General features: G+C 44.6%; 1 non-coding gene and 1 pseudogene across 1 annotated transcript; both read left to right on the forward strand.

Moving 5' to 3' along the window:
• The first annotated feature begins 9,065 nt into the window (after positions 1–9,065).
• Positions 9,066–9,186, forward strand: LOC141422931 (small nucleolar RNA SNORA32). Its single transcript, XR_012447623.1, has one exon. It is a non-coding gene; the product is annotated as a small nucleolar RNA SNORA32 (small nucleolar RNA).
• Positions 9,187–16,108: 6,922 nt separating this feature from the next.
• Positions 16,109–16,209, forward strand: LOC141422852 (U6 spliceosomal RNA; annotated as a pseudogene).
• The last annotated feature ends 235 nt before the right edge of the window (positions 16,210–16,444 follow it).

Genomic DNA, 16,444 nt, shown 5'->3' on the forward strand with positions numbered 1-16,444 from the left:
GCCCTGTCCCCCTCTGCACAGGCCCCCTGCCAAGCTGCTTCAGGGCTCCCCACTCCTCCAGGAATCCCCAGAGAGTAAGCCTTTGGGCTCACAGGAAGACCCCAGAGGATGCACAAGCTTAACTTCCTCTGTCATGGATTGGATAGTGTCCCCTAAAAAGGCTCATGTGTTGAAGGTTCAGTCCCCTGCTGGTGGCACTATTGAGAGGTGACGATCACAAGGGTGTTAAGTTCATCAATGCATTAATCCATTCAGTGAATAGTATCACCTCTCCCTTTCTGTCCAGGTTCCTAGGACAGACCCTGTCAGCCCATGGTACAGTCCCAATCTGTCCCTTCCTTTAGGCCCAGGGCCCTCCTGGGAACAGTGTATATGGTTCTCTATAGGGACCTCGGTGTAAAAAAGTGACCTCGTGAACAGTCCATTTGCTTAATAGTTGAATGGACTATTAGGAGTAGGTCACTGGGGTGTGCCTTTGAAGGATCCAGCTTGTCCCTGCCCCGTCCTGTGTCTCTCTGCTTCCCGGCTGCCATGAGATAAGCAGGTCTCACCACATCCTTCTGCCATGGTGTTCTGTCTCATCATGGGCCCAGAAACAATGGAGCCAGTCAACCATGGACTGAAACCTCTGAAATCATGAGGCAAAAGAAATCTTTCCTCCTTAAGTTGTTATGTCGGTATTTTGTCACAGTGGCAATAGCTGAATAGCACACTCCTCTGTGCCTTCCACACCCTGGTGCATTTTCCAGCTCAGCCTCTGTCCCTGGCCCAAGGCCTGAAGGGCAGGGGCTAGGGCCTCAGTATATTGTGATCCCTGTACCTGGCACAGGGTTGGCATCCAGGCACCAAATAAAAATGGCAACACCCTTTGGATGTGGATGTGGAAACCCTCAGCATGCCTGGCCAGGAAGGGAGCTAAAAGGGACAGAAGGAGGGTAGGGCCACCGGCAGCTGCTCCCTTCCTGTCTGGCTGCCCTACCTCAAAGTGCTGTTTTTAAGTGACAGCACAAGCTATAGTTCAGAAGAAAGTGTTTCCAAACGCGGCATGGCAATCTATGGGAGTTGTAGCATCAGCATGAAATCACTTGCACAATGAGGTCCCTTTAGAGAACTGTATGCACTGTCCCCAGGAAGCCCCTGGACAAAGAGGAAGGGGAAGATTGGGACTATACTATGGCCAACAGAGTCAGGTCTATGAGCCTGGACAGAGAGAGACGAAGTGGCCTTGGGCCAGTTCAGGAAACCACTCTGTGACTGAGTGGCTTCTAGGATGCTGGTGTCTTCATCATGAAAAAAATATTCCAGAAATCAGAGCTTTCCGATAGGGGAAAGAGTCCCAACTGCTCTGTAAGAGATGGGACTTTGGTCTTGGTCTCTTCTTCTATCCCCAGTAGTCATAACACTGAGCAGCACATGGGTAATTACTCAGTGATATCTGCTAAATGAACAGTGGGTGTGTGATGGAACAGAGGGTCAGCTCACCCTTGAAGGACACACGTGGGACACCACCTGCCAACAGAGGGCCTGTGTGTGGCAGTGATGGTGAGTGGGAGGGTCTTCCAAGGGCAGTTTCCATCCAGTATACCATGGCCCAATGGCACTGTCTCAGTGAGCCTGGAGCCAACCCCCACCCCCAGGAATCCCTGGTCCTCTCCCTCTGTGAGGCCTATGAGGTCCAGCCCCAGTGTCCAGCCACAGCAAGTGACCCATAGTTTTCTGTTCATTCCAGATCACACCCAACCAACTAGTTCTAGCAGAGCTTGTTTGGAGATGATTCCGCATCTTTCTTGGAGGCAGGCAAATTGTAGTTCCCATGGGTTTCTCGGCCAAGCTTGAGTGCTAAAGTAGTGCAGGAATGAGAGTGGTTTAAAATGCAGTCTTGTTATTGGAATTGAACCTTGTTAGCAATCCTATCCTGAATACCCTATTTCCCAGGGCTGGAATTCTAACGTCTCAGCTCATCCTAAATGTCTATAAGTCTCTCATGCTGTATTTGAAGTTTACTGATAATTGAATTGAATGAGCAGGACACCGTCCTGACACACGCAGGCCCTTATTATTTGTCAGCTGGAGGATGACTGGGGAGTAAGAACACCCCGCACATGATAAAAGCGAGAGCACACAAGGGAGGGGTGAGGATAGGTAAGACACCTAAAAAACTAGCTAGCATTTGTTGCCCTTAACGCAGAGAAACTAAAGCAGATACCTTAAAGCAACTGAGGCCAATAGGAAAAGGGGACCAGGAACTAGAGAAAAGGTTAGATCAAAAAGAATTAACCTAGAAGGTAACACCCACACACAGGAAATCAATGTGAGTCAATGCCCTGTATAGCTATCCTTATCTCAACCAGCAAAACCCCTTGTTCCTTCCTATTATTGCTTATACTCTCTCTACAACAAAATTAGAGATAAGGGCAAAATAGTTTCTGCTGGGTATTGAGGGGGGGAGCGGGAGGGGGCGGAGTGGGTGGTAAGGGAGGGGGTGGGGGCAGGGGGGAGAAATGAACCAAGCCTTGTATGCACATATGAATAATAAAAGAAAAATGAAAAAAAAAAAATTAAAAAAAAAAAAAAGAACACCCCAGTGTCATCATGGGAGAGTGGTAGGTGCTGTGGACTATTGCTATGGTATGAATATTTTGAATTTCTAGGATGCTGGTGTCTTCATCATGAAAAAGAATATTCCAGAAATCAGAGCCCCCTGAATGTTAAGACAGAATGATGTCCTAGGGGTAGTGTGTTTGGGTAGTGATGAGGGCAGGAGGGTGGACCCCTCATTAGGAGGCTTAATGCCCTATAACAGAGACTCCAGAGGACTGTCTGCCCATTCACCAAGTGAAGACATGAGAAGGTGACATCTATGAACTGAGAAGCAGGTCTTCATCAGTCTTCTAACACCTTGATCATAGACTTCCAGAACGATAAGAAATAAGTTTCTGTTATTTGTAAATTTTAACCAGTCTAAGCTATTTTGTTAGAACAACACAAACAGATTAAGACACCTGTTTATTCTATGAGGAGTAAAACCAAGGAGATGTGCAGACAGCCAATCTTCCAGGGGCCTTAGCCCTTATCCAGCGCAACCGCAAGAACTCCAGGGGACCGCGGGGAGGGCGGGGGATGGAAAGACAGATGCTCTGGAGCACACACTGGCCCCACCAAGCACAGCTGTGCAACCTTGGTCAGGGTTACTTTGGTTTTTTCCAAACCTCAAGTTGCTCAGCAGTGAATGGAAACAATTCCCAGCCGCTTCATGGAATAGAGGTGACAAAGTGATGATTCAGGCTATATGTCTCCCCTAGGAGAGATGCTCAGTTCTTGGTAGTTATCACTTCCCAGGTGAGGAGCCGGGCAGTCAGCAGACCCATCAGAGCAGCCACAGGCCCTCTGCTGTTCAAGCACAGCCAGGGCCCAGAGCCCTGGGACCCCTGACTTTCCTCCAGGGACTGACAACACCTCCAGCACAGCCTCTGCTCCTGGCAGGTCAGGGACCTCATGGGCTTGCTGAAGAGCTTAGCACACAGCCTCTGTGGGCAACGGCCGTGACGAGGTTTGATTGTTGATTAGGTGACCCCAATGGGGAAAAGAGAAATTCTGCTCTTGTCCTCCAATGGCCCCCTCAGGGGTATTCGCTTCAGCAAGCCAACTGAGATTAAGTAATTTACATTAAATTTTTTTAATCCATGCTGGAGAGGCATTGTCTAAATCAGTACTTTGTCCAATTAAAGAAAACGAGTCGTGGCCATGGTTTCCGGCAGGGCTTTCACAAGGCATTTCAATTAACTTCGTTTTTCTTGGGGGAATTCATACCTTTCCCTAGCGTAATTACATCCTGAGCTTGTCCTCAAGCCCTCTGGCTCTTGAAAGTCACTCTCCAGCCTCACCTCCTCCTACAGGAAGTCTTCCCCAACCCTCTCACACCACAGCCTCAGGGCCCCCTCTCTCTAGTGACTTTCTGTGACGTACTCCCTGTTAATATCACTCTTTATTAATGCCACCCTGATTACAGTTTCTCACGGGCTCCTGGACAAACCAGCTCCTAATCTGCATTCACACAGGGAGGGGGACATAAGTAGTGGAAGTTCCTGTCTGCAGTGTCTGCAGAAAAATGTCACAGCGGTAGCCACAGCCTGCAGGCCCCCAGTTCTTAAGGGACTTCCTCCAGAAGAGGAACCTACAGTCCCAGTGGGGCCACCACTGGAAAGGCAGGAGGAGGACGAGCTACAGGAGTGGAACTTCAAATCTACCCCGGCTACTACCTGGCCTGGGCAAAGGTTCTGAAGCCCAACAACCTGCCTTCAAATCCCACTCCTGCATCTTGCTCTCTGAGAGACCTGGGACAAGTCCCCTTGCCTCTCTAAGAACTAGCACAGCTCGTTCCCCCATCACAGCCCTCTGTCTGAAGCCCCACTTATGAGAACCACCGGCCCTTTTGATAACCCAAGTCTTTTTCTATAATTTTTCCTTGAAAGATAAAGGAACTGAATGACATTCACTGCAGTGTTAATACAACATTAAGATAAAAAATAAATTATTCATAACCAGGAAAATAATGTGAAGGTGTAGTGCTTTAATCACAGGCAGTCATGCTCCTTTCTGAGACGATGGTATTTCTGTGCAGGCATTGCAAATACCATATGGCTCCACGAAAGAATGAACTTGGCGCAGCCATGCAGGCTGTTCCATCATGGGACTGAGGAAGAGCCCAGTCTCTAGACCCAAAAGCCACAGTGGCATGTCCCCATCCGCAGCTGGTGAGGGAGGGCCCAACAGTGTTTCCTGCCTTGGCTCCCATTACAGTCCCTTGAGAAGTTTTTGTTAAATGCCAACTCCCACCCCCCCAGAGATTCTGTGTCACTCACTGTCCATGTGCCCCTGCCCACAGTCCCCTGCTGACCACCATCCCCTGCCCATTCCCCTCTCTGACCAGCTCCCTCCCTTCCTCCTGTCCTTCTCCTCTTCCCAGCTCCCATCAGCTGTGATGGGGGAGACTCAGCGACTGGCAGGGGGAACAGCAGGATGGGGAAAGAGGGACCTCTCTATGACCCTGCAGTCTGGAGGGGAGCGAGGTGCTGCTGAGAGAATGGGAAGGCCCAGCCATGAGGTCTGGCTCATGGATGCAGGCATTTCTCAGCTGTTCAGCTGTCAGCACCTGTTTGAATCTGATCTGGCCATATCTTGTGCTACACACAGAGACTGATGGCCTCTGTCATCAGCGAAGACCATAATGCACCTAGAGTGGTCATGTGTACAGCCACTGTGCTTAGGAGAGCACAAAGGTGGAATGTGGCCCAGGCTGTGGGGTCAGCCAGGGCTTCTCTGCAGAGCCCATGCTCCTGATGATGCAGGGCTACACCAGGAACCTGGATTTATGGAACAATTCACCATTTACCACTGTGATGGGCCAAAATGTGCCCCCACATATACACTTACACTGAAGTTCTATGTCCCAGAACCTCCGGATGTGACTGTACTTGGAGACCAGGTCTTTATTGGGGTAATTAAGGTAAAATGATGCCACCATGATGGTCCTTAATCCAATATGACTAGTGTCCCCATGTGAAGGGATCAGGACACAGATACACACAGAGGAAAACCTGAATGAAGACAAGTGGAGGAGGCTGCCTTCTACAAGCCAAGCAGAAAGGCCCCAGAAGAAACTAAACCTGCCAATGCCTTGATCTTGAATGTCCAGCTTCCAGAGCAGTTAAAGAATAAACCTCACTTGGTTAAGCTGCCCAGTCTGTGGTATTTGTAGGGGCCCCAGCAGACCAAGACAGTGATGTCCTGAGCACTAGCCCCACCCCATTCTGTAGGATCCTAAAAGTCAGGGCTTAGATCCCCATTGGATGGTGAGGATGTCAATGCTTGGGAAGGTTAAGGGGCTGCCAAAGATGTGGGTAGTAGCCCAGCCCTCACAAGTGCCAACAAGAGGGAGACAGGTAGTGAGGGAAGGGGTCTTGAAGGTCACTGGTCCCCAAGTAAGGGGTCTCTGCTACCCTTGGTGCCTACATACCATCACTTAAACTTGCCATGATCACCTTGAAGACAGGACCCTTCCCTTCCTGAGGCCCCAGAACCTGACATAAGAGAAGCATCTTCACAGGCCCAGCCTCTGGACACATGCAGATCACAGACCAAACAGACACTAGTGTGTCTTCCTTAGATGTGTCCTCCTGATAGACACACTGCCCATAGATAGTCTAGAGGTGGCCAGGAGTAAGTTACACCATCCTGAAAGGGTCCTGCCACTCTTAAGAGAAGGTCAGGCAAGTCACTGGAGGCAGACCTGCTCATTCACCAGGTAGGAGGCAGCCACGGCACCCTCAGGCTAGTACCTGTTCTAACTGGTGACCTCATGGTCCTAGTGAGGGCTGGGCAGGAAGCTCAGCCCTGCCCTGAGCTACAGGTACAAGCTCCTCAAGTTTGTTTGTGTCTGGGTAATATTTGGAGATATTTATATATGGACATTCCCCCTTTGTCTCCCGTACGCAAAGCAAGCAGCTGATTCAGTGCCTGAGAGAAAGCTCCCCACAGGGAAGAGAACAGAAAAAACAGCAAGTCTTCCTGCATTTTGTGTCCCAAAAGCCTCAGCTAATGAGAATCCCCTAATGATACTGAAAGCCAGCACTGGGAGCCAACCCCATCGGCAGGACCTCCCTTCTGTGCTCTGCTCCTTGAAGACTCTAATAGTTTTCTGCAGCTGCCAGCAGAGCAAACCTCTTCTGGCTTGAACTGATGTAGGAGTACTTGAAGACTCTTACTGGGAATTCTCCACCTCTTTCCCTATTTTCCCTTTCAGCGCAAAAGGAAGAAAACATAAGACCTAAATCTGTCAGACACCTTTGAAAAGAAGGAACCTCCAACAGGAACACATTGGCAGTCTGCACAGCCTATTTAATTATTATGGAAATGCAAAAATTGGTAAATAGCTAGAAAATACTTTGAATAAGAAGGTGGTAGCTACAGTTCCTGTTGTGTTTGCCCCCATATATTTACAGTAGTCTCACAATGCAAGAAAAGATATCTAGATGTTAACTTGTATAAAGGGCCCCCAAATCATTTTGAACAGGTGAGAGCCGACTGTGGATATACTTTTAAGACACAATTTGTGGCTGGGTATGGTAGTTCTCACCTGTAATACCAGCTACTTGAGAGGTAGAGATCAGAACAATCAAGATTCAAGGCCAACCCAGGCCAAAAGTTAGCAAGATCCCATTTCAAATAATAAGTCAGACTTGGTGGCATGTACCTATCATCCCAGCTACACAGGAAGCATAGGTAGAAAGATCACGGTCCAGGGCTGGACCTAGGCAAAAACGTAAGACCTATCCAAAAAGAACTAAAGCATAAAAGGGCTGAGAATGTGGCTTAGGTGATAGAGCACCTGCCTAGCAATCTTGAGACCCTAAATTCAAACCCCAATTCCACAATTAAAGACACAATTTGTGGCAACCCCAAAAGCTTCTTTTGGGAATTGCATGTGGTCCACATTAGAGCTGCAGACACACCTATCTTTCCTCCTGTGGAAATCAAGGCAATCTTAAAGAGAAATCTGGCTCTGTTTCAGTCGACTTATAAATGTGCATAGAATTTGACTGGAATTATCAGGTTAAACCCTATGCTTGACTGAACCTGCAGGTCAATCAAACAGGTATGAAACCCAAAGCAGACTGCTTTTAAAAAATGATTCTCCATTCATTTAAGTGACTTTTAGTAAAAGGCAAGAAGTCAATGCTCTGCCTCTCTGAGTTTTCTCTCTATGCATTTGTTCAGTGCAGCTGTTAAATCGTTGCTTTTTGCACAAATACATGCCTGACACCTAGTCCCAGGAGTTTTCTAAAAATAACTCCATTCAATTTACTAACGTTTAACAAAGCCCAAGTACCCAGTGCTGAGCTACACAGGAAGTCAGCTCCTTTAACCATGAGAGCCCACTTCTTTCACACTTGTGGCTGCTCCTTGCTCTGTCTATCCCCACCACCACCTCCTCCCATTCACCTGGTTACAGGTAAAGCTACTTTATTGCTACCAAGTAATCCAGCCCTCAATGGTCCTGGGTGATTGAACCACTGTTGGACAACTGATCTACAGTAAGTCAGTCAGAATCCTTCTCCCATCCATGATGTCCTGGGAAGCAATGCAAGTTTTGTGCACAGGGAGAGAGGGAGTCCAGCTGGACAGATGTTTTGGAAGCCAAGCTGGGGCCAGCTATAACTGTCACTAGCTTCCACAGCCTTCCTCTATCTTTCAATAAACTCTCCATTTGTGATTAAGCTAACTCAAGTGGATTTCAGTTACTAGCCACCAAATTGGAGGTAATCTCTACTTGACAGTGCAAAAACTTTAGGATAAAATTAGTCAGAAAATTCTATATTTGTTTGCTCCTAAGAGTGTAATTATCAGGTAATTTTTTCTTCTTTTCATGCTTTTTAAGCCCAATTTTGTTAATGGCACAAAAAACATTAAATAAATACCAGTTTTCTTCCCTCCATTCACCAACATTTACAATTGTGCTTTCCCAAGTGTGGTCCCCAAGCCACCATCAGCATCACCTGGGAACTTAGAGATGCACATTCCAGCCCAGACCTAGGAACTTGGAAAGTACCTGCAGGTGAGCCTCAGCCCTGAGTTTCTGATGTGTCTAGCCGCCTCCCAGTGACTCTAATTCCGGGACCTGCTTTGCTTACTGCTTGCTGGATGCTGCATGTGCGTTATGCCAGTAGCTCTTCCAAGCAGCTCTCCTTTTATATAAAGGGAAGCTGACACTCAGATGTGGCACACCTGATGTCACATGACTGCAGGATGCCCAGGTGGGCCTCCCACTGTACTCTGCTCTCCAGCCTTCAACTCTCCCCGACCTGGCTCCTCCCATCCACTCCACCCTGTTCCAGGAGAGTCAGTAACCTTATAATGGCTGCCTACTTGGCACGTACACGGGCACCATGAACTAACGAAAGGTACGAAACAGATGATTGCCTTGCCCCCGTCCCATAGAAATCGAGGGAATTAATTAACAGTGGGGAAAATGTAACTGGAACTAAAAACAAAAAAATAAAAAGGGATGCTCATTACCAAGGCTTTAAGAATGCATTCTCTCATTTGCTGTGGACATGACCATAAAAAAGCTTCCCACTAGGTTTTCTATATGCTACCTTGATAGCAATCAACCTATTGAGAGCAATGCTGCCTGGTAGAAATAACTGAGCAAGCTACAGGACTTATCTAATAGCCCCTTCATTGGTAATGAGATTTTATAACAGCCAAATGCTCTGCAACATTTGTATGTAATTGTGTGTACTGGGACTCTCTCTTGGTTACTGTGTGACCATCTCTTATGTCTTTGTTATGTAGAAAAAAAAAGAAACAAAATTAAAAAGGGAAAAACATTTGATGTGGCCAGTTTGCGTGCTGGCCAAGTTGCTATGCTTGTAATTCAAACAGACATGTTTTTCCCTTTCTCCCTCTCTCTTGCTTTACACGCTGGAGAGAACGAGGTTAATACTCTTTACTCTCCAATTAAACCAGGCAATCTTCTCCCCCTTATCTTTCTCCAACCACCAAAGTGTAAACCTGTCAGCCAAGACATACAGCTTCAGAGATGGGGCTCCAGTAAACCAGGAGAACCAAAGCTGGCACCTATCTGGGGACATGAGTTTTGTCACATTCTTTGAACTGAGCCCCTGAACTCCCCCCGTTTAAAAGCGGGTTTTGCGAAGTTGACTCCCCCTGTCCTCCTCTTCATCTGAGGAATAATAAACCTTATTTATGAATGGGCATCTAGGTCAGGAGACCAGCTTTCCATGACAACCTTGTGTGGCTCAGGCCCATAGGAGTTGTCTTTTTGCTGCTATCAAACACAAGCTGGTCTCACCCGCCACCTTGCTGTCATTCAAGTCCTCCCAGACCTCTGGAAATTGCCCTATAGAGACAGAGACTGTCTTCACCTTCGATCTTCTTCAGTCTCCAGTCTTTACTGTGTCCTAACCAACTCTTCCTGACTCCCATGTGCCCACAGTTTCACAATTCAGAAAAAGTCCCACGATAGTGGACTTTATATCAATGGAGTTCCACTGACACACAGAAATCTCCATTAAAAATCCCTACATGGTGGGGCTTGGAGAGTTTCCCAGTTGCCATAAACATCCACATGCAGGGACAGTGGCACCCCAATTCCACAGGACAAAAGCTGTTTTACTAGGGACCCTTCTGCACCTCACCCTATGTACCTCTTTCTTTGTTCACCTGTATCTTTATCACACTCTTATTACTATAAGAAATAAGTAGATTTAAGTAAGTGTTTGCAAGCTCTATGAGCTGCTGTAACAAATTAATCAAACCTAAGGAAGGATTTGTAGGAACCCTCAATTTGTAGCCAAGTCAGACGGAAACTGTGGGTAACCTCTACAATCAGGCACCATATAGCCTTTCTGTCAACAACAGCCACATGTACCATTGTGATCCCAGAAGATTATAATGGAGCTGGAAACTCCTGCCACGTGGCATCATAGCCACAGTACCATCTTGGCACAAGGCATTACTCAGGGCTGGGATGTAGCTCAGTGGTACAGCGCTTGCCTAGCATGCATGAGGCCCTGGGTTCAATCCCAGCACCAAAAAACAAAAAGAGACAAAAAAAAAAAAAAAAACCTCTTCCCACAAGGCATTACTCACATGTTTGTGATGATGCTGGTGGCAATTGTGCTGCCAGTCGTTGGAAGTACAGCACGTACCACTATGTGTAAGACAGAATATTTGATATTGATAATAAGCAACTATATCACTGGTTGGCATATTTGTTATTCTGTACTTTTATTGTCATTTTAGAGTGAACTCTTGCCTCACACATCTTGTATTTACTAATGCCTTTTAAGTGCATGATTTCCTCTTGGGAGTAATTTAATCTCATGTTTTGTGCCATGGGGTTCTATAAGCAATAGGCTCTATCGTATATAAGCCATATAGCCCAAGCAGATAGTGACCACTACAATCCAGGTTTGTGTAATACACTATGACATGCATACAATGCTGATATCATCTAAGGACCCATTGCTCAGAATGCATTCCTGTCATTAAGTGATGCATGCCAGAACTGAGTTAAACAGTAGGGCTCTCAATGGCCCCCGAAAACAAGCAGGAGTAGCAATACTTATCTCTGACAAAGTAGACTTCAAACCTACATTGATCAAACGAGATAAAGAAGGACATTCCATACTAATAAAAGGGGAAATAGACCAAAAGGAAATAATAATCATCAATCTGTACGCACCCAATGTCAACGCACCCAATTTCATCAAACATACCCTGAAAGACCTAAAAGCATATATAAACGCCAACACAGTGGTTGTGGGAGACTTTAACACTCCATTATCATCAATAGATAGGTCATCCAAACAAAAACTCAATAAAGAAATCCAAGATCTAAAATCTGCAATAGATCAAGTGGACCTAGTAGATGTCTACAGAACATTTCATCCAACCTCTACACAATATACATTCTTCTCAGCAGCCCATGGAACCTTCTCCAAAATAGATCATATCCTAGGGCACAAAGCAAGCCTCAGCAAATATAAGAAAATAGAAATAATACCATGCATACTATCCGACCACAATGCAGTAAAAGTAGAACTCAACAACAAAAGTAAAGACAAAAAACATGCAAACAGCTGGAAACTAAATAACTCATTACTTAATGAAGAATGGATCATCGATGCAATAAAAGAGGAAATTAAAAAGTTCCTAGAAGTCAATGAAAATGAAAACACAACCTACCGGAACCTATGGGACACAGCTAAGGCAGTCCTGAGAGGAAAGTTTATAGCCATGAGTGCATATATTAAAAAGATTGAAAGATCCCAAATCAATGACATAATGATACATCTCAAACTCCTAGAAAAACAAGAACAAGCAAATCCCAAAACAAATAGAAGGAGAGAAATAATAAAAATAAGAGCTGAAATCAATGAAATAGAAACCAAAAAAACCATACAAAGAATTAATGAAACAAAAAGTTGGTTCTTTGAAAAAATAAACAAGATCGATAGACCCCTGGCAAACCTGACTAAAATGAGGAGAGAAAAAACCCAAATTAGTAGAATCAGGAATGCAAAAGGGGAGATAACAACAAACACCATGGAAGTCCAGGAAATCATCAGAGACTACTTTGAGAACCTATATTCAAATAAATTTGAAAATCTAAAAGAAATGGACAGATTTCTAGATACATATGATCATCCAAAACTGAACCAAGAGGAAATTAATCACCTGAATAGACCTATAACACAAAATGAAATTGAAGCAGCAATCAAGAGTCTCCCAAAAAAGAAAAGTCCAGGACCTGATGGATTCTCTGCTGAATTCTATCAGACCTTTAAAGAAGAACTGATACCAACCCTCCTTAAACTGTTCCACGAAATAGAAAGGGAAGGAAAACTGCCAAACACATTTTATGAAGCCACTATTACACTTATCCCAAAACCAGGCAAAGACACCTCCAAAAAGGAGAACTATAGGCCAATCTCCTTAATGAACATTGATGCAAAAATCCTCAACAAAATAATGGCAAATCGAATTCAGCAACACATCAAAAAGATTATTCACCACGACCAGGTAGGCTTCATCCCAGGGATGCAGGGGTGGTTCAACATACGAAAATCAATAAACGTAATAAACCACATTAACAGAAGCAAAGACAAAAACCACTTGATCATCTCAATAGATGCAGAAAAAGCCTTTGATAAGATCCAACATCATTTCATGATAAAAGCTCTAAGAAAACTAGGAATAGAAGGAAAGTTCCTCAACATTATAAAAGCTATATATGACAAACCTACAGCCAGCATTATACTTAATGGAGAAAAACTGAAACCATTCCCTCTAAAATCATGAACTAGACAAGGATGCCCACTATCTCCACTCCTATTCAACATAGTACTGGAATTCCTAGCCAGAGCAATTAGGCAAGAAGAAGGAATAAAAGGAATACAAATAGGTAAAGAAACTGTCAAAATATCCCTATTTGCAGACGACATGATCCTATACCTTAAAGACCCAAAAAACTCTACTCAGAAGCTTCTAGACATCATCAATAGCTATAGCAAGGTAGCAGGATATAAAATCAACATAGAAAAATCATTAGCATTTCTATACACTAACAATGAGCAAACGGAAAAAGAATGTATGAAAACAATTCCATTTACAATAGCCTCAAAAAAAATCAAATACCTAGGTGTAAACCTAACAAAAGATGTGAAAGACCTCTACAAGGAAAACTATACACTTCTGAAGAAAGAGATTGAGGAAGACTATAGAAAGTGGAGAGATCTCCCATGCTCATGGATTGGTAGAATCAACATAGTAAAAATGTCTATACTCCCAAAAGTAATCTACATGTTTAATGCAATTCCCATCAAAATTCCAATGACATTCATCAAAGAGATTGAAAAATCTACTGTTAAATTTATATGGAAACACAAAAGGCCACGAATAGCCAAGGCAATACTCAGTCAAAAGAACAATGCAGGAGGTATCACAATACCTGACTTCAAACTATATTACAAAGCAATAATAATAAAAACAGCATGGTACTGGCACAAAAACAGACATGAAGACCAGTGGAACAGAATAGAGGATCCAGATATGAAGCCACACAACTATAAGCAACTTATCTTTGACAAAGGAGCTAAAAATATACGATGGAGAAATAGCAGCCTCTTCAACAAAAACTGCTGGGAAAACTGGTTAGCAGTCTGCAAAAAACTGAAACTAGATCCATGTATATCACCCTATACCAAGATTAACTCAAAATGGATCAAGGATCTTAATATCAGACCCCAAACTCTTAAGTTGATACAAGAAAGAGTAGGAAATACTCTGGAGTTAGTAGGTATAGGTAAGAACTTTCTCAATGAAACCCCAGCAGCACAGCAACTAAGAGATAGCATAGATAAATGGGACCTCATAAAACTAAAAAGCTTCTGTTCATCAAAAGAAATGGTCTCTAAACTGAAGAGAACACCCACAGAGTGGGAGAAAATATTTGCCAACTATACATCAGACAAAGGACTGATAACCAGAATATACAGGGAACTTAAAAAACTAAATTCTCCCAAAACTAATGAACCAATAAAGAAATGGGCAGGTGAACTAAACAGAACTTTCTCAAAAGAAGAAATTCAAATGGCCAGAAAACACATGAAAAAATGCTCACCATCTCTAGCAATAAAGGAAATGCAAATTAAAACCACACTAAGATTCCACCTCACCCCTGTTAGAATAGCCATCATCAGCAACACCACCAACAACAGGTGTTGGCGAGGATGCGGGGAAAAAGGAACCCTTTTACACTGTTGGTGGGAATGTAGACTAGTACAACCACTCTGGAAAAAAATTTGGAGGCTACTTAAAAAGATGGACATCGATCTACCATTTGATCCAGCAATACCACTCTTGGGGATATACCCAAAAGACTGTTACTCCAGAGGCACCTGCACATCCATGTTTATTGCGGCACTATTCACAATAGCCAAGTTATGGAAACAGCCAAGATGCCCCAGCACTGACGAATGGATAAAGAAAATGTGGTATCTATACACAATGGAATTTTATGCAGCCATGAAGAAGAACGAAATGTTATCATTCGCTGGTAAATGGATGGAATTGGAGAACATCATTCTGAGTGAGGTTAGCCTGGCTCAAAAGACCAAAAATCGTATGTTCTCCCTCATATGTGGACATTAGATCAAGGGCAAACACAACAAGGGGAATGGACTATGAGCACATGATAAAAGCGAGAGCACACAAGGGAGGGGTGAGGATAGGTAAGACACCTAAAAAACTAGCTAGCATTTGTTGCCCTTAATGCAGAGAAACTAAAGCAGATACCTTAAAGCAACTGAGGCCAATAGGAAAAGGGGACCAGGAACTGGAGAAAAGGTTAGATTAAAAAGAATTAACCTAGAAGGTAACACCCACGCACAGGAAATCAATGTGAGTCAATGCCCTGTATAGCTATCCTTATCTCAACCAGCAAAACCCCTTGTTCCTTCCTATTATTGCTTATACTCTCTCTACAACAAAATTAGAAATAAGGGCAAAATAGTTTCTGCTGGGTATTGAGGGGGGGAGCGGGAGGGGGTGGAGTGGGTGGTAAGGGAGGGGGTGGGGGCAGGGGGGAGAAATAAACCAAGCCTTGTATGCACATATGAATAATAAAAGAAAAATGAAAAAAAAAAAAAAAAAAACAGTAGGGCTCTGAGTGTCAACTGGAGATTTGCTTCGTGGATGGAGAAAACCCCATGCATCTGGTGTCAGAGGTGCTGGGTCCTGGGTGGAGAGGTCATCAGGAAGAAGCATTGGTTTGTTTTGGGGTTTTTGTGGGTTTTTTCCCATCTCATTCAGGAGCACTCTTGTTTCTGCTTGATCCATCATGGTCACCGTGGCCTTATCCAACGCTAGTCTTCTGCAATATGATTGATAGTGGGAGACATGGAGGCCCAGCTGTGATACCCAGCTTGCTCCCAGTTCTCGGGGGCTGCTGTTCTCTTTTGCAGTCATACACCAACCAGTCCTTCAATTAACTGGCCTGGCACAGACACAAGTGTGGGAAATGGAGGATAGCACAGTTCTTTGCTGCACACTCAAGCCAACTTTCCAACACAAACCTCACTGAGGATGGTAAAGGGGAGTGGCTCCCGGTGTCCTCTCTCTGTGTCTCCTGGCCACTCCATTGTTGGGAGCCTTCATTGATGACGCTCCCTTCCACAGCTGTCCAGAAAAATCCCTCCTTTTGAAACCTCTTTCTCTTCCCTCTCTCCATGGTCCTGAGGTTCATTTATCCTTTTGGCTTCCCATCCTCCACTCCAGCTTCCTTTCAGGTGTACAGGCTGATGACACCAAAATGAAATCACACGCCTCCCTCCCAGACAGAATTGGAGCCTGGAAGTAATAAATGGGGAGGGATTCTGTCTGTCTGAGATAAACACTGTTTCAAGGGCTCTCTCAAGTCCCACAATGGAGTCCTTCTCATTCTACATGCATGCCATACTTCCAACGCTTTGCCCCCAGGCAGGGATTTCTGTAACAAAGTTAGTTTCTAAAATTCTTTAAGATTGCAACAAGCAGTGCTCCTTCAGCAGCACATATACAGAGAAGATTAGCATAGCCCCTGCACAAGGATGACACACAAATTCGGGAAGTTTCCATATATTTCCTATGTAATCCTGGCTTTGTCTAATAAAGTCACTTTATCCAGGGGGGGAAAAAAGGCTACAACAATCAGAAGGATGCAGAACAGCCATGGCACCTCCACCCATGAGCTGACTCCACCTGCTGCCTCCTCAGGTCTCCAATACCAGTGAACTTTGTATCCAAGTAGCCTCATAAATTACTCCCTTTTGCCTTTTGAAAGTTTCCCTTTGCCTTGGTTTTCCTGAATAGGCCCTTA

This window comes from Castor canadensis, chromosome 4, assembly GCF_047511655.1.
Source record: "Castor canadensis chromosome 4, mCasCan1.hap1v2, whole genome shotgun sequence".
Classification (NCBI taxonomy): domain Eukaryota; kingdom Metazoa; phylum Chordata; class Mammalia; order Rodentia; family Castoridae; genus Castor; species Castor canadensis.